At 34.0% G+C, this 19925-nt stretch overlaps 1 protein-coding gene across 15 annotated transcripts in view; it reads right to left on the bottom strand.

Annotated features, from left to right (window-relative positions):
- The window catches only part of ZBTB20 (zinc finger and BTB domain containing 20), an 805287-nt gene that overhangs the window by 692233 nt on the left and 93129 nt on the right, over nucleotides 1–19925 (bottom strand). For 8 of the 15 annotated variants that reach the window (XM_059391918.1, XM_059391915.1, XM_059391912.1 and 5 more), the window contains one exon: nucleotides 19755–19822. The exons of 6 other annotated variants lie outside the window; for them this stretch is intronic. The gene's annotated coding sequence lies outside the window, so the exon portion shown is untranslated. Of the gene's footprint in view, nucleotides 1–19754; nucleotides 19886–19925 lie in introns of all 15 variants that reach the window. One more of the 15 variants, XM_059391916.1, reaches the window with a different exon arrangement.

The raw sequence follows: 19925 nt of genomic DNA, 5'->3' as shown, positions 1-19925 counted from the left end.
GTGTTAGTGTAAGTCTGGAGAAGGAGGATGAGGCTGACATATGTGCTGGAGCTATAGATATGAAAGTCATCATAATAAAGATGATAGTTGAAACAAAAGATGTGAATCTAATCACCCAAGAAGAGGTATGATGTGAGAGCAAGAGAGGGAAGAAGGAGGAGGAGGAGAGAGATGGGAGATGAAGAAGAGAAAGAGAAAGAAGGAAAAGGAGAGAAAAAAGAAAGAGAAGGAGGGTGAGGAGGAGGAGGAAGAAACACAGGGGCAGGAATAAGAAGACAACTGCAAAGGAAAACTTAAGAGAAGGCAGGGAGAGGAGGAAACCAGAAAGTATAATGAAACCAATAGTACACAGTTGCAAAAGAAAGGAGTTGTCAAAAGCATTAAAAATATCTGAGAAATAAAGTAAGGTCAAGACTAAATATATTCTATTGGATTTGACAATTTCATGACTTATAATCTTGGTGGTAATACTTTAAATTATATTTCAAGGGCAGAAATAATTTTCTATGGGCTGTAGAGAAGATCAGAGGTGAAGAAGTAAAAATTCTTTCCTGAAGTTTTGAATAGAAATGAAAGAGAAGAAAGTGGTAACAGAGCAAATCTTCAAAAAAAGGCTTTCCTTCTTATCTTGTTGTTTGTTTTTATATTTGATGAGAGAGATACTTGCACAAGTTTATATGCTAAGAAGAAAGAGCTAATAAGGAAGGAAAGGTTCAGTATGGAGTTGATAAAAAGGGATAAGTATTAGAATAGTAAGTGTTGTAAAGTATTTACTCTGCAGCTAATTGTGAGTTAGGAGGGTCCAGGCAAATGAAAGTGTCGTGGCATTTAGAACACACACAGCAAACTTTATTTAAAATATTCCATAATTTTCTTTTCTTTCCTTTTTCTTTTCCTTTTCTATCTTTTTTTTTTTTATTTCAGAAAATAGTATCCCTCCATTATTCAAATTTAGTAGGCATTATTTGGTAAACTAAATGATGGAGCACATATGGGAAAAAATATCTCAAGAAGAAGTTGAAGTCAGAAATCATATTTCACTTACTTTTATGAATAAAATGGACCTGTTTTTCAGAGGAAGCAAGAAGAACACAAATTTATCTCAAAAATTTACTTAAAACATTAAACCAATTCTGATATAAATGCAATGACTGGCTGAAAGAACAGAATTGGCACAATGAGAGATGGAAACAAATATAAATGGAAATATTTTGCAGAAAATTTCCAAATACTCCTACTCTTATCATTAAGTTGGCTAATAATCTAAAAGACTGAATCAAAAATAAATTTTCTAACACTGCTACATTAGTTCAGGGGAAAACTCACCTTAATTGAGTTTCTAAATAAAAAGAAAAAATAAAATTAGCTTAAACTGAAAAGATTTCAAACTAATTTAAGGGCATAAATAGTGAAAATTCAATAGGAGAAACTTGGAATGATTTAATACCTATAACTTTAAACATAAATGTCAGACTACCAAAACACATTAAAATCTAAACAGGTTTCCTTGTGAGGTGTTTATTCCTTGGACCTGGTTTTGTCCAAGCACAGTCCCTATGACCACTTGGTGGAGGATTTGTAGAGGAGGCTCAGGCCCCAGCAGGATCACAGGAATAGATGAAGTTGAAGAGGCCCTTCACCTCCATGATACTATGATTTTATGATTCTTTGAGACATTTTTCTAAAACATAAAGCTACAATATATTTTGGGTTGGCTAAGTAGGAAGATGACACGTTCTTAGTACGGAAAAATATGCAAAGGCTAAAAAAAAAAAGAAGTGCCATAATTTCATATATTCCAAACTACTTAAGGACAACAAAAATACACAAAATGGTAAAGAATATTATATATATTGCTAAGTGGATAAATTTTATGACTACAAATCTAATTAACATGAAAGCATATTTATCATTTATCAATTTATTTATTTAGTTGGTCTTCTTCATCCAGAAAATATTTACTGCGTGCCTACAGTGCTGAACACTGTATAAGAGTAACAAATAAAACAGACTATTTCTGTCCCGAGAAAGATTTCAGTGTACTGTGGGGAAGATGGAAGAATAGATGGTAAACGAACAAAACAGTGAATTACAAATTAAGAAGGTCCTCTAACAATAACTAACAAAGATCCAGGCAAGGGGGAGAGGATTTCTGTTTTAAGTGGTGATATTTTAGTTAAGACTTCAAGAATGAAAAGAATGTGATGATGCAGAGGGCCAGAACAGGGAATAGCACATATGAATGCTCTAAAGAAAAAAGCACTTGCCATTGTCTAGGAACAAAAAGGACATCAGTGTGGCTAGAATGTCCTGAACTAAAAGGACAGTGGATTTGAGATGAGGTTAAAGAGAAATGGAGAGAGACCATAAAGAATGTTACTCTGAGTGAAATGGGAAGCCACTGGAATTCATGGACATAATCCAAGAACAGACGTGCTTTTCATGCAGAATGGTTGAAGGCAGCAAAATAGTCAGTGAAGAAGTAAGTTAGGAAGACAAATTCAATGGTCCCATTTGAGATCATGGTAACTCCCACTAAAGCACTGAGACAGAGAAGTAGACAGAGTTGTGTCAGGTCTTGAGTCACCTTAGTTGTTACCTACTCTCTGTGAGCTTCACAGGGGCTATATATAAATAACAGGAGCTAATTATATTAATGCAAAGAGATGTTCAGAGTATTGTGTGTAACAAGGCATGATAAGCACATGAAATGAGGTAGGTTTCAATAAATCTTAGTTCTTTACAAATACCTATTTAAAAATGATGACCATCCCAAGTTTAAAATAGTGATAGCAACTAAATATGCAGTCGGATATGAACTTTTTTGGCTTTAAAACATGTATCATTTCTGAGATAACAATGAAAAGTATTTTGATTTTTGACTCATAAAATATTTGGGGTCATTCAAAAGTTAGACAGTAACTCAATGACCAAGTGATTACAACAAAAGATAAAGCTAAAAGGTAGAAATTTCTATTTAAATTAGTTTTAACAACATTGTAGTAAACCTTTTAAAAACATATTAAAAGGGTAGAATAAAAAAAAAATTCTTCAGAATAAAACCCTTCCCTAGAAATGTGCCTATTGGTTCAAATGCAATGACTGCCCACTTTCCCTCTGTTTCTGCTACACACACACACAGAGAGAGAGAGAGAGAAAGAGAGAGAGAGACTGAGCTTTTAGCAATCTTGTTTAACATTTGGAAAGGAATAGCTGACACAATAGCGGGGGAATAAGTAAATACACTGCATGGGCTATATATAATTGAACATTCTTCAAATTCTTTAAACAGAAATTTCAGTACCATGGAGATCCTTGAAATAAAGACAGATAAATGTGACCAATTATAACCAAATATCTCTTGCCAAAAATTTAGAGAAATCTTCCATGAAAATGACAAGCAAATTAAAATCTCACTTTGGAATTACCTTGTAAATTGTGTCCCTCAGTTCAAGAAATATTATACTCTTTAGAATAGGGTAAAAGAAAAACCATCCGTGTTCTGTGTGAGAAGAACACACAGAGATGGAGAAATAAATGGGCATACTTCAATGGTCCCATTTGGAGATCATGGTAACTCCCACTACAGCACCAAGATAGAGAAGTAGACAGAGTTTTGTCAGGTCTTGAGGTCAGGTCTTTGTCAGGTCCTCATCTCTGAACAAAGAAAGAAATGGAGCCCAAGGAAGGGGACTGTGGCAAATGAAAGACACTCTTCTTTTTTTGGTCTTTCCTTTATTAATATATAAAACTGAAAAAAGAAAAGAAGCACAAGCCCAAGGGCTTATACTATACAGAAACTTGTTTTCTGAGAGTTAGTGTCAGGTCTTGCCATTTAAACCCCCAATAGCTATCTTCTAATGAAATATATATACCCTGCTTCCTAGAGGGGTAAAAAGAGGGAGGAAGGAAGGAAGGAAGTGGGGGGCAGGGGAAGGAAGAAAGGAAGGGAGGGAGGCTGGAAAGAAGGGAGGGAGGGAGGGAAGAAGGAGATAGCAATGCAGAAAAGGAGGAAAAAGCATTTACACTTGATGTTTGAAAATACTTCCCACAGACAAACTCAAACTTGGGTAAGCTTTTACATTTTACAGAATGGAGTTCTCAACAACTCCTTCTCTTTGTACTTCTTTCATTCCTTTTTTCTTCTCTCTCATTTCATTTCTTTGCACTATATCCAAATTTTACAATTTTTTTTCTCTCTCCCTTTCCTTTCTCTACTTCCTAATTTTACATGACACTGCTGATGGACCTGGAGAGGGTGAAAATGACAATTAAAAAGGCAAATATTATTTTCAACAGAACATTACTAAGCAATATTTCCAAACATTGCCAGTTCAACCATACAGGGTCAATTAGGATTTTAAAAATGAATCCAAGTTATCTCTCCCTTCTGAGTCAAATATCAAATGATTAGTAGTTTGGAAATAAACATATTTTACTAAATTATTTTTTTGGAGAAACCAAGTCATTTATATTTGTTAACTACATTCTATTTCCTAACTATGCTACACTGATTTAGAGTACAGAGAAAGCTTCTGTAGCTCTCCACTTCTTGTAGGACTAAATCAGAGGACTACTGTTGCCAGAAAGCAATATGAGTCAAGGCAAAAAAAATGGGCTTGATGGTCTTCAGACCCTCCCTGTTTCTTTCTTGTAATAAACCTGATGTCCTAGATCCCCTTTTTCTTTTATTCATTTGATAAATATTTGCTGAACCCTAATTATTTGCCAGGAACTGTGGTAGGTGCTATTGATTAGGCCTTCTCTGACATAGAGAAGCTTACACTTAGGTGGAGAGGCAGGAACGGAACTGCAATATAATAATTTGATAAGGCCCTTAATGAAAATAAGAACAGCTTGCTATCCTCATTATGCATCTGGCTAGTCAGAGTCCTCTTTTTTTTTTTTTTTTTTAAGATTTTATTTATTCATTTGACAGACACAGATCACAAGAGGGCAGAGAGGCAGGTGGGGGGGGGGGAGCAGGTTTCCCACTGAGCAGAGAGCCAGACACAGGGCTCAATCCTAGGACCCTGAGATCATGACCTGAGTCGAAGGCAGAGGCCCGACCCACTGGCCACCCAGGCACCCCCAGAGTTCTCTGTCTTATTTTTTGGATTTTCCCTGTACCTGCAACCCACCTCTCTGTTCTCCTAGTTTAAACTTAACTTTTGGTGAAGCTCATTTTCCCACAAGGTACACCTTTTGGACAGGTGTCTTGGGAAAACAATCTCACAAATTAACTCACACTGGATATTAAATGAGTAAAGCACGTATATCACATCTCTCTTGCATTTTAATAAGTCACTCCATTTGAAAAAAACTGGTTGCTAAATAGTGGGGATTACAAGAACTGTACAGAAAGTTGTTAGGAGAAAAAATTTAGGAAAAACTTTCTCACACTTCAATCACGACAGCAAAAGGTTGACTCTTCTACATGAAACTTCCCTTTATATAGCACTGATATTATTATTTTTTAAACAACATAGCATGCCATATACTTGTTCACTTAAGAAATATAATTGAATCTGATTACTACTATTAGTAGTAGTAGTAGCAGTTACTATTAGAAACTACTGTTTCTAAAATACAGATTGTAATTATCAAAGTTGCCCTTATTCTTTGATGTTAATTATGAGCGTTTACATCAGATACAGATTGTTTTCTAATTACAAATACATGATTTGGCAATAACAGAAAGAAAGCAAGATTAGACATATTTAGATATATCAAGAAAAAAATTAATGCAATCACAAAATCAAAATTGCATCTACTGAGAAAAACAGGGATTATTTGATATAACATCTATAGGAAAAAATAGTTAATATTTATGAACCTGGGTTTCCTCCCCTATAAAATGAAGGATTTAAATCAGAATAAACTCTATGTTTGTTTCCAGGCTTGATATATATGGGAATACTTGCATAGATATATCACAATTCTTATATGACATGAAATTTTATAGATTCTGCAATATCATAATTGAAAAGTCTGAATAAATAATAGGAACCTCTTTTATATTTGAGTACCCAATACTAACAAAATGACTAACCCAAAGTAAGTGGCTTAATAGAATTTAGCTGGATAGATTGAAGATTACATGAATAGAAAAACACATTAATGTAAATGAATGTTGCGAAGTCAGGAGTATATCTAAATATCTAGAGACATTTAAGAGAGATATGGAAGATGAAGGAATTAATATTTTTGCAGATTTCAAGGCTCTATGGAAATTTTAATAAATAATTTTCAACATTTTGGGGGGCAATTCAAGGAATTTAGAAATGAAGAAAACTAAAGTAAGTTAAATAAGATCCATTTTGACTAGGATTATTTATGACAATTCCCCCTCATCCACTTTCTGCATGTTCACTGTACTGCACTTCCTGATAATCTATCCCAAACTACTCCTAGTAGTTTGAAATCATTTCATCTATAATGTATAAATGCCTCACTTACCTCAACTGCACAAATCCAGATCTCATCTCACCAAAGTTTTTTGAAAATTAATTGTTTTCACCTATATTATTATAACTAAATTTTCCCACCTGTAGGTCAATGATACCTATATTATAAAACTATTGTTATAATCAGATGCACTCAATGGATATCATAATTTCATTTATTTATCTTCCAATCCACAATCACTATCATTCTATTTGAAGCCACCACCTCCACTTGTATACTTGACTTTTGTAATCTCCTAAAATCTCCAGGACTTTGTGCTATTAATCATCACTTCTTTCCCCTAATCTTCAATGTCTTCACCACTGGCTCTTTGCTCTCAGAACATGTTAAGTCACCTTCACTCTATACAAATCTCCCTTGACCCAGTGCTTCTCTTTAGCAACAGCTCTCCTTCCTCTTCTCACCTCTGTTCATTGAATAAACAAAATAAATTCGAAGGACTTATTATTATTTTTTTACGATTTATTTGTTTATTTGAGAGAGAGAAACTTGAGCAAAATCCCCACTGAGTTCAAAGCACAATGCAGGGCTCCATCTCAGGACCCTGAGATCACAACATGAGTCAAAACGAAGAGTCCAGCGCTTACCCAGCTGCACTAACTACAGGCCCCTCAGAGGATTTACTCTTTTGATTTAAAAAATGTGAGTTTTTAAAAAGGAAAATATAGAAAATGAAAAGCAACAGTAACAATAGCCAAAAAAACCCAAAAACAAACAAACAAAACAACAACAACAAACACCTGTTGTCAAAGGCATGCATTTCTTTCCAGGTTAATATATAGTTATATAGAACTTTACTGGACCCATCATATAAAGTTTTGGATCCCAATATTTCCATCTGACAAGCTTCTATGTCAAGGAGACAGAGGGAGCTTGATTAAATCATTCTAAAGTTCTTATGAAAGATCAACCAGATAAGAACAGTTAGTAATCTTTTAAGAAAAATAATAAAAGGAAACTCTCATTAATAGGTTTAAGCTATGCTATAAAAGCCACAATTAAAATAGCATAGTCCAAATAAAGAATACAGAAACTGATAGAACTTAAGAGAAAAAACAGAAAGGCTGGAAATCGAATAGAAGGCATGAAACAAATCCATTTGTAAATTAAGTATTTAGCATATGATAAATAATGCATATCAAATCAACGAGGAAAACAGAGATTTTTCAATTGATGGTGCTGGGACAACTGGTTAAATATTTAGAACAGAGTAAATTTAGAGCCTATCTCACACTGTATATCAAAATAAAATTCCAGATGGCTTAAAGAGTTATATGTAAACAATGGAACCATAAAAGAACTAGAAGCAAATATAGGAAAATTTTTAATCTAAGTTGGACAAGGACTTTCTAAGCATAAAAACAAAGGCAGAAGCCATAAAGAAAAAATGTAATAGATATTTTTAAATAGTAGATTTGAACACATAAAACAAGAGAATGTCTACATAGCAAAAACAAAAATTAAAGGGCAAAAAATTCAGGAAACTCATTTGAAACATAGGACAGAATACCATGTACCAGTCTTTAAATGCTTTATGAAAAATAATTAAGGACCTGAGAAACATGATTAGCATATACTATTAAATGAAGAAAGCATTATAAAACAGTATATACATTATGATCCCAGTTTTGTAAAATATTTGTACATTTGGGTATAATGGCTCCCCCCTTCCACTACGTTGTTTATAACCTCCATAGCTTTACTCTTGCAGTTCCTCCTGACCAAAGAGATCTTTTCTCTCTCATTGTCCAGTCATTTCAAATTCATTTTTCAAAGATCATTTCAGACATCACATCTTTTCAGACATCAAGAACTTCTGCCTGAATTATCAGGATACAATAGGTGCCCTTTCTTTGTTTGCTCAGAGCACGATATTGCACACCATTAAATTAGTGTCCTATAATATTAATATTACCTGTTTATATATGTCACTCTATATGATTAAAGTCCCTCAAGAGAATTAAAAAAAAAAAACTATATTCTACTCTCTCTGCATCATTAATGCTTGTTACTATATCCATCATGTGGATCACATTAAAAAAATTGATTTGGAAATCAATTTTTATTGTTGAAATCTCCTCTAATCAGGAATATTCCTAAACACAGCTAATGTCAACAGTTTAAGAAGGAACAAACAGTATTAAGAAGGCTGAAACAAAAAAAAAATAGAGCTATTTAATGAGAATTCATTCTATACATCTTTCCAAGACATACCAAAGCTTCCTTCAGGCTACAACTAAATGATTCACCCTAGAGTATCCCAGGTATATACAGATCTTTTCAAAAAGATTTTCTAAAGACATATGCTACTTACAAACTGTGTCCCACAATTTATCACCTAAAGTTTATTGTTATTTAATTATTTCTCATTTATGAATCTTTTCTTTTTCATCAAATCTTGAGCTCTGTTATAGGAAGAGGCCATGCCTTATTGTAGTTAGGAATCCTACAATACATTTAGCTAAATAGCTTAGTACTTTAATAAACATCCAATATATATTTATTTTATTTATAGCTTTGAATGATTTTCTATGTTTTTAAGTATATGCTTACCTAATTCCCTAGGATAGGAAGAGTCAACTCTAATTTCTTCCTTCACCTAGTACCATTCAGAATAGTGGATATACACTGAGAATTACAGAAATACATAGACTTACTGAGGAAACCTGATACTACCTAGTGAGAACAGTTTCAGCTATGCTTACTCCTAGCTGTGCCAGGCCACAAAGATTTCCCAGATCTCATGAATTAGAGGAGGTAATGTCACCTCATTTTCTAGTAAGAATATATGAGAGTATTTAAATTAGCTTATCTCTCTGCAATAAAAAGAATAATTTTCACTAATAAGTATTCAGTAGTAGGTCTTCCTGAGCTAAATCATGAGAAGATGTACTAGTGAGGATTTTTTTATTAGTCAAAACATTTTTTTTTACATATAGCTTAGTATATACAATACCCCCAAATTCACAATCTTATTTAAAGCTAATGTCAGTTTACTACCACATTGTCTGATATATTCCAAAGTTTTCCAATGAGCTATTTGACCTCCTATAGACTGAAAATCATTAGATTTAAATTATTTAATGCCAAGGAAGAAAGTCATCTTTTTCTCCTTCTTATGTCTTTGTTTCACAAAACTATTATCAGAGAGGCCATGCAAACAACTAAAAACAAAAAATTACATGGTGTAGTTAATTGAAAAAATGCTTTTGCTGCACACAGAAATTGACACTAAGTGCTGTATTATCAGGAAATCAGTGATTTACAATTGACATTGCACAGGAAATCGTTTAGTGTCAATTGATATTAAATGGGCAAAATTGTACTGAATTAGTACAAAATAATTTGGTGGAAAGAAATGTGCTTTCATCAGGTGACTTGGTATTAAGTGGACTCAAATGTAATATGCTTTAGAGGTCACTAGTCAATAAAAATTAGGGCATGCTATCCAACCCTGAGTACATCAGACTGGTTGCTTTTAACATCCTTATCAAAAGATAAGAGTGTCATATTTTCAGGACAAAACTGTCTTCCTATGAGTTTTAAGGGAAGTGGGAAAATTTAAACTGTTTGAATGAGTTAAACAGTGGTAAGAATCATGACTTCTTTGGCCTATTTAGTAGTTCCATTGCTTTAAAAGCAAAATAATATATATTAATACATTGTAGAATTTTTAGCATCAAATAAAAGGCAAAATAATAGCATCTGTTTTATGTAATATGGTGCAGACTGAATACTCTCCATAAAATGGCCTTGACAGTGAGCACACAATAAATTATTGGTTGAATGGGTGATATCATTGGTTATTATGAACAAATCACTTAAAGGCCCTTAGAGGAACCAACCTTTTTAAATCTGAGTAATGGGGAAAGGAAAGTGTGTAGATGCAGGAGATAATGGGGAGGAGGAAAAGGCAGGAGAAGATATGTTATACAGTCACTACAAAGAGAGCAAAGTACATAAAATATTTTAGGTATTTTCTGGGAGTAAGAATGTGAATGTCTGAGATTTTAAAAACTATCACATCACTTGTGTTAGTGATACAAAAAACAGTTAGGGGGTAATAGCATACACAGAACTTTCTGCTCAATCACAAAAAATACGCTTTCTTCTCAAGTGCACACAGGATATTTTCCAATATAGATCATACATTTGGTCACAAGTTAAGTCTCAATAGATTTAAGAAGACAGATACTATACAGAGTATCTTCTCATTCTATGAGGAAAAAATAGTCTTTTCAATCAAAGATGCTAGGAAAACTGGATATCCATACACAAAAGAATGAGGCTGGACCCTTACCTAACACCATATACAAAAATTAACTCAAAATGGATCCAAGACATAGATGCAAGATTTAAAACTATAAAACTCTTAGAAGAAAACATAAGATAAAACTTTCACAATATTGGATTTGGCAGTGATTTCTGGTATAAGACACCAAACACAATAAAAGAAAAAGTAGACAAAGTGAACTTCATGGAAAAAAATTAAAATTTATGCATCAAAAGGTACAATCAACAGAGTAAAAAAAGTACTCACTCATTCTCTCTGAATGAGAGAAAATATCTGCAAATTATGTACCTGATAAGGGATTAATATCTAAAATACATAAAGAACACTTAAAACTCAACAACAACAACAACAAAAAAACAACCTGATTGAAAAATAGGCAAAGGGCTTGAATAGACATTTCTCAAAAGAATATATAAAAATGCCAACACATGAAAAAGATGTTTAACATCGTTAATCATTAAGGAAATGCAAATCACGATGATGAGATACCACTTTACTTCAATTAGGATGGCTACAAGAAAGAAAGAGAAAGAGAAAAAGAGAAAAAGGAAGGAAGGAAGGAAGATGGGTGGGTGAAGGGAGGGAGGAAGAAAGAAAGGGAGGGAGGGAGGGGAAAAAAGAAACAAAAAGAAAAAGAGAAAGATAAGAGGAAGGAAGGGAGGGAGGAGGGAGAGAAAGAGAGAAAGAATGAATGAAAGAAAGAAAGGAAGAAAGAAAGAAGAAAAGAGAACAGAAAAGAAAAGAAAACAGTGTTGACAAGGATGTTGAGAAATTAGAACCCCTGCACACGACTGGTGGGAAAACAAAATGTTACAACCACTGTGGAAAGCAGCACATCAGTTCCTCAAAAAACTAAAATAGAATTACCATATGATCCAGCATGGAAAGCCAGATCTCAAAGAGAGATATGTATACTCATGTTCATAGCATCATTATTCACAATAACAAAAACAGAGAAGCAACCTAAGTGTCCATGGATGGATGAATGGATAAGTTAAATTTGGTACATGCATATAATGCAATCTTATTCAGCCTTAAAAAGGAAGGATATTCTCACATATGTTACATCATGGATGAACCTTAAGGATATTATGCTAAGTGAAATAAGTCAATCACAAAAAGATAAATACTGTATGACTCCCCTCATGTAAGATACATAGAGTAGTCAAAATCAAAATGGTTGGTTTCCAGAAGCTAGGGGGAGAGGGGAATGGGAAGCTATTGCTTAACTGGTATAGAGTTACAGTTTTTCAAGATGAAAAGAGTTCTGGAGATGAATGGTGGTGTTGGTAGCACAACAAAAGGTTAAGATGGTAAATATGTTACAAGTATTTTACCACAGTTTTTAAAGTGGGAAAAAATGGTAGCAAAGCTCTGTAGCTTTTCACTTGCTATTTCCAAAGGGAAAGAAAACTGCGGAGAACTCACACTGCTATACATCAGATGGAAGAAATAGTAGTAATTTTCTTTTTCTAATTTGGCCAAGAGAATGAAAAAAATATCCTCTGAAAAAACCAGAAGACCTCAGAGAATTTATCATGAAGCATAAATAAATAAACAAACAAACAAAGAACATTCTATAGAATTAACAGCAAGTAAACCAAAACAAAACTCAGCTTCATCCTCAAAGGAAGTGTACAAGAAAAGAGAAGTGCATTTAGGATAATCTTAAAGAGATGCAAGTTACTGATTCAAATGCATGACACAAAGAGAAATCTGACTGAATAGTAATACAGTTATGATAATTATTCATTGAGCTCTTACTAATGGCAAACACAATGTTCAACATTCTTTATAAAATATTACAATTCTTTCTCTTATGATGAAATCTGGTGATTTTAGGAAAAAAGATCATGAGATCAAGAAAACTGACAAAAGTGGTTGTTAAAACTGAATCAGAAACAAGATAGAGGATCATAGGGGAAGGGAGGGAAAAATGAAACAAGATGAAACTGGAGAGGGAGACAAACCATAGAGACTCTTAATCTCAGGAAACTGGGTTGCTGGAGGGGAAGCGGGGTGGGAGGGATGGCATGGCTGGGTGATGGACATTGGGAATGGAATGTGCTATGGTGAGTGCTGTGAATTGTGTAAGACCGATGAATCAGAGACCTGTACCCTTGAAAAAATACATTATATGTTAATTAAAAAAAAAAAAAAAAACCTACATATATCTGAAGCCAAAGCAAATGATTTTAACTAGGTAAAGAGAACTTCTCGTGGTAGTTTAAAATAAAAATCCTCTTGCAAGAACACCTGAAGCTGAAGTGTTAAAGAACACCTGGAGCTGAGCTGCATACAAGCCTTAAATCCTTGTATGAATACAATGGATGGCTTAATCTGGAATGAGTTGGGAAGTTTAAGCAGTGATTAATAGATTAGTACAAAAACCACATAACTGTACCTCAGTGTGGCTATTCCTTTAAATTTTGCTTTGCATGCTGTTTTTTCAGATAAAGATATCCACTAGAAAACAGTTCTTCTTTGCCATCATTTTAAAGATTTTATTTATTTATTTGAGAGAAAGAGAGATAGTAAAAGCAGCACAGGGGCCTCACATGCCTGTAAACTGGGAGAGGGGCAGAAGGTGAGGGACATAGGCAGAGGGAGAGGGACGAGCAGACTCCTTGCTGGATGGGAGCTGGTTTAAAGGCTCCATCTCATGACCCTGAGCTCATGACTTGAACTGAAATGAATGAAATGAAGAGTCAGAGGCTTAACTGACTGAGCAACCCAGGTACCCAGTCTTTGTCACTTTAATACAGAGAATTCTATTTTAATATCTAAGCAGCACAAATGAGCTGAAAATTACAATTAAATTATTTTGTTATTCTAACTATAGAAAATTTAGCTATATTCAAACAATGAAATTTCTCACATGTGCCAGTACTACTTACATAGTCACACATTACCAGGCTATAGTCAAAATGTATTTTTAAAATATTTTTATTTATTTATTTGACAGAGAGAGAGATCACAAGCAGGCAGAGAGGCAGGCAGAGAAGAGAGAGGGAGAAGCAGGCTCCCTGCTGAGCAGAGAGCCCGATGCGGGACTTGATCCCAGGACCCTGGGATCATGACCTGAACCGAAGGCAGCAGCTTAACCCACTGAGCCACCCAGGCGCCCCAAAATGTATTTTTTTGAATACATTTATAAATACATATATAGTCAATATATATATATTGACTATATATATATATAGATAGATAGATAGATAGATAGATATATACACATATCTTTTTAAATACATATATAGTCAAAATGTATTTTTTTAAAAAGCAGCTTTTGAGGGTTAAACTTCCAATTAAAAGACTATGTATGACAATAAATGTCATAGGTTCGAACGTACAAAGAAAATTTATGTAAGCTTTAAGGTTGGTTAACCAGCACATACTAATCAAAGATGCATTTGTTAAGAGCAAGGTGGATTCCACATACCCTGCATCCTGAAGGCGCTCACAAACCCAGTTAACAATCTCCAATAACAAAACTTGTTCCTTGTGTGCATAACCCCATAAAATACTATAAGAGCAAGTCCAACACAAGAAAAAAAATGACTTGGCTCTATAGATTTTATAATAGAAAGTTAAAAAATCACAAATAGAACACACATATCCAGATGAGTAAATATACTGCACATACTTAGTAAATTATTAAATATTTAACAAAGGAACAAAAATAACATACTAATTGTTTAATGGATTAAACTCATCCCAGTGAAGTTTCCTTAATATATTTTTTGCTATGTAAGTCATATTTTTCCTTGAATTTTTATTAAAAAATCAGGTGTATCTTCCTGAAACAAGTTTATTTCTCTATGTAAAGAATTAGTCCCACCTTGGAGAAATCACAAATTTCATACAAATAGATGTTTTGATAAACTATCAACATGGTTGTTATATTAAAAAGAAAAGCTAAAAAAAAATTTATTTAAGTTAGACAGTAGTTCTAAAATCAATACTATTGACATTTGCTTAACATGTCTGCAATATAAATGCAGCAAAATCTTTTCAACAGCTTTTAACCATTTTCTTATATTTATATTTAACTCACACAATTTTCACCCTTATGTTTTTAATATATTTTTTTCTTTTTTTGCATTTTCCCTCTTTACTGAAGATCACTGGCTTCTTCTCTGACATCATTGTTAGATAACATCTCAGTGACCTGTTACTGTATCCTTGGATGGGAAGAGATAGTATCTCCAGTAAGGTCAATATGACTCAACCGTGTGATATGAACATAAAAAAAAAAAAGATTAAATCTTAAACTGTGCTAGCAGAATAACATTATCTAGAATGAGGGAGATAGCCATTCCACTCTCATCAGCAATGGTCAGATGACATGATCAATAGCATGATACAGAATAACCCAGAATCACTATAATATCCTAAGAAAGGAGATAAGGAAGTGTACAAGACTAGAATCATGGAATGGCTGAAAGAACCAAGGGTATTGAATGTTACTATTTTAGGGGCTAGGAAAATAATTAAAGTAGAACATTTTCAAATGTTTAAAACTTCATATTAGATTTATTTTGCATGGTATCAAGGGAAATACTAAAATAATGGGTTGGAAATACTATTCAAAGTAAATACAATTCAAAGTAAATCAGAACTTAACATCCTAACTGCCCCTAGAGTATAAGTGCCTGGAGATATTTATTCAAAAAGTGGGAAGTTGGACTACAGTAACCTTAAGAGCAATTTTTCCCTATGACTCAATGATTATTCTGAAAGCTAAGAACTAAAATATTTAATCCTGCTGAGCTATACATGTTTTTCTGATGCTGCCTGAAATCTGCAGTTATCAATCTATTGTTTTGATTTTTACTAGCAAAATATTAAAAAGTTGTTCTTTCCCCAAGTTATTAAGTAGTTTATGCAAGGGAGATTGCTTTTTAAGAGTTGTGGGGGTTTTTCTACTTTAAGAAATACAGCCTGACAAAATGCTAAACGACCCAGGGACCCTAGTGACTGAATTGGTCAGTCAGTCATTCAACAAATATGTATTCAGAGACAGTCATTCAACAAATATGTATTCAGAGACAGATATGTGCCAAAGGCTCCAAGGTGGCAGACAAAAAGAGACAACAAGATAGGCCTCTGCTTAAAATCTATTAGGTCAAGTAGATACACAAAAATCATTTTATAAAGTACTGGCTCTTATTCCAGAAGCATGTGCTCTGGAAGCATACTGAAATGGTGTTTAACTTTCCAAGGAGAATCAGGGAGGACTTTGCAGAGGAGGCAGGATTTGAGCTGGGTTTTATAAGTTTAGGATTTCACTGGATAGTAAGGGAAGAGAACAGTATTTTAGGCAGAGGAGGCATCATGTGCTCTGAGGCATGGAAATACAGAGCATGTTTAGGAGAAATCGTAAAAAATGTGGTAAGGCTAAGATGTAAGATATAGAGTAAGGAAAAATATTTAAAAAATTGACAAAGCAGTTTATGGTTAAGTGCCTTTGGACAATACAAGGATTTGGGTTTACCTTGAATGTAAGGGGAAGATGTTTCCAGGTAGAAGGGTGACATGACCAGATTTGCATTTTAGAAAATTCATGAGCATCAGTGTGAGGAATTCATTTCCTTCAAATAGTAGTTTTTGCTTTAAAATATTTCAGGGGGAGTTGAGTCTTTCAACTATTGGCACCAGCAAGGATAAATTAATAAATACCAAAATGTCAGCATAGAGCACCCAATTCTTTATAATATTGGTTATTATTTCTGAACCTATATTTTGACTTAAATGATCCTTTTATTCAAAAATTCCATAAATGAGTGAACATGATTTAAACTGATTAGTATGATGTAGACTACCATAAAATGAATAAGAATTTTTGAAGAGTTAAAGACTATGTTGGTGCACAACAGGGAAAAGGCAATTAACTCAAGAAAGATAAAAATGTCTGGAGAAATACCTTGCACTCAATGGGCTTCTAAACATCTCTTGCAGAAGCTGCCATTTATTTTGAAGTTATAATGTATATACCACCTAAAATTTGTAAAGCAATTTCATATTACCATCTCTCTTCTCTGCCTTGATCCCCACCATGACAATATGAATAAACACTACTATTCTCATTTTATCAGGAATAAAACTGAGGCTCATAAAAATTAAATTATTTGCCCAGTTATATGTTACAGTTAATAAATGATAGTGTCAAAATCAAACTTCTAGTTTGGGATTATAGATCCAGTCCTCAGTTCACTTTATCATGCTTCACAACTGAAAAATGGTTTAAAACTATGACATGGGTAAGACAAGGAGATGAAAGAACCAAATGATTCTATGCAATTCTGTAGAAAAAAGAGAAAAAGAGAGTACAAATGCTGTAAACTAGATTGCATGCTTTTCTGAGAATCATTTTGGAAGAATTTTCATGCCAAAGAAAATGATGACCAAGCTTTTGGGTCATCAGGGAATTTACTAGAGAAGCTCTTTACAATTGGCAGGGGGAGGGAGGATGGAGTTGAAAATTTGTTGATGAGATAATTAGCAAAACACATAAATGATTTGTAACTTAGGACCAAAAAAACTTCAAATGACTATAAATTCCTTATGGAGAAATCAGTTCTCCTTGTCTCATGTCATCATACCTTTAAATTTATGTGCAAAAATTTGAACAGTTAATAGTAAAATTGTATATTTAGTAGAGTAGAAGGTCTCTTTCCCTCTATTTTCTATGGGGGAAAAACTATAATAACTCATCCTGGATTATGAAAATAAAGAGTTCTTTCTTTTCTCAGAGAGTTTATTCCAGCAATAAGAAGTAACTATTTTGGAACATTTGAAAAATGTCCATGAGATCTGCATCAGGAAGCTATCTATACCTTTCCATGCTTTATCATCATACTCCATTTTTACAACTGAACTACAACAAAAAGTTATGCAAAGAAGAATAGAGATCAATATATTTTATCATAAGTGTTGTAATCCAAAGTTAAATCTAACCTTTTGGTTTTAACATGAAAGGAGAAAATAATTAACTGAAGACATTTCATTTGAAAATTCTTCATTACCTTCTATCTCCAGAAATTCTAGTTTTCCCAGCTTTTGGCTGCATCTACCTGGGAATGTACATCTTTTCCTTGCCTCACTCTGAAAATAGTGTTTCTATCCAGAAAGTCTCATGCTAGCAACATTTCACATCTTGACTCACAAATTTTCTATGATATCACAATAAATCGGCACATCATATATGTGGTAGATTTTTAAAACAAATATTTTAACCCTAGAAATACATTCTCTGAAAGAGTTGATAACTTCCTTAAATGAAATATAAAAAAGCAGTTGGAACCAGAAGAGATCACTGACCACATCAGAATAGTTTATATTATATATATTATATATATTATATTATATATATATATATATATATTATATTATATTATATCACACTTGGGGCGCCTGGGTGGCTCAGTGGGTTAAGCCGCTGCCTTCAGCTCAGGTCATGATCAGGGTCCTGGGACCAAGCCCCGCATCGGGCTCCTTGCTCAGCGGGGAGCCTGCTTCTCTCTCTGCCTCTGCCTGCCTCTCTGCCTGCTTGTGATCTCTGTCTCTCTCTCTCTGTCAAATAAATAAATAAAACCTTTTAAAAAAAATTACTTCACACTTTGTCTTTTATCCCTCCTCCATCATTTCTACTGCCTTGAATTCATAAGCCTTACTTCCAGGATTTACTCTCCAAGAGATTTCACATAATGTAATACTGAACTTTGGCATGTTGTTGCCAGCCAGGCTGGTTTACCTGCTTTCATTCACCATTGAGGGAAAAAAAAAAAAACACTTAATCCATAAAGCTGGTTTTGATTTACAGAAGTAAACAGTCACTATAAGTATCACACATACTTTTCTCTAAGATTCAGACCTTAAATCAGAAACCTAATGTGTTTCAGTTCTATTACCAGGTTAATCTAAAGGGCAAAAATAAAGAATATTTAAAAAATTTTAAATAATTTTTTAAAAAACAACTAAATCAAATGACTCTTGTTCATGGACATTAATTACATTTATTACAATTGTGTGAAAAAGGGCACCAGGGTGGCTCAGTGGGTTAGGCCTCTGCTTTCAGCTCCAGTCGTGATCTTGGGATCCTGGGATAGAGCCCTACATCGGGCTCTCTGCTCAGTGGGGAGCCTGCTTCCCCCTTTTTCCCTCTGCCTGCCTCTCTCTGCCTACTTGTGATCCCTGTTGGTCAAATAAATAAACAAACAAACAAAATCTAAAAATTGTGTGAAAAATGAGTTACTTTGATCATTATTTGTATCAGTGATTTCAAATTGCGGCTAACCATAAGAATCACTTGGAACCTTTTAAAACATACTAATGCCAGAGCCCCACCCTATACTGATTAAATCTCAATTGGCAGAGCCAAGTTTAAAGCATACCTGGGATAGCATTTTGTTGGTGCTGTTAACTATTTAGCAGTTATTAAGAACACAGCCTAGGGGTGCCTGGGTGGCTCAGTGGTTAAAGCCTCTGCCTTCAGCTCAGGTTATGATCCCAGGGTCCTGAGATCAAGCCCCGCATTGGGCTCTCTGCTCCATAGGGAGCCTGCTTCCTCCTCTATCTCTGCCTGCCTCTCTGCCTACTTGTAATCTCTGTCTGTCAAACAGATAAATAAAATCTTTAAAAAAAATAAAAAAGAACACAGTCTACTTTTAACTTAGAAGACTGTTTCTTCAACTCTAAAACAGGCATAATGATTATATTATGTGTATATTATGAGGGTTAAATGAAATAATGCCTATAAGGAGCCTAAACAGTGACACAATATGCATTCAAATATTTGTTGGTGCTGTTGCTGTTAGAACTCTTGCTATCTGCATGGGTATCAGGCCTATCAGTGCAAGAGAAAAGACACGGTGTTCCTGTGAATAAGAAGGAAGAATATTTTTCCAACATCAATCTTAGCATGCAGTGTGCTATACTAGAAGATGGTGGTAAAGCAGCAAATCATATTTGAGCTTCCTCTGATAGATGTTACCTTACTGAAGTATCTTCATGCCACAAACAGGATCATAAAAAGCTCTGCGGAATGCAGGGTTCAATTTTCTGGAAGAACAGATCAATCCCATTCATTCAGTCAGTCATCTTGAACATTCTTCCTCTATTTCTCTATAAAAAATTTCAACCAACCACAAAACACGTATCATAT

Source organism: Mustela nigripes, chromosome 2 (genome assembly GCF_022355385.1).
Source record: "Mustela nigripes isolate SB6536 chromosome 2, MUSNIG.SB6536, whole genome shotgun sequence".
Taxonomy (NCBI): domain Eukaryota; kingdom Metazoa; phylum Chordata; class Mammalia; order Carnivora; family Mustelidae; genus Mustela; species Mustela nigripes.
Note: the sequence above shows the minus strand (reverse complement) of the source record. Positions and strands in the feature narration are given on the sequence as shown.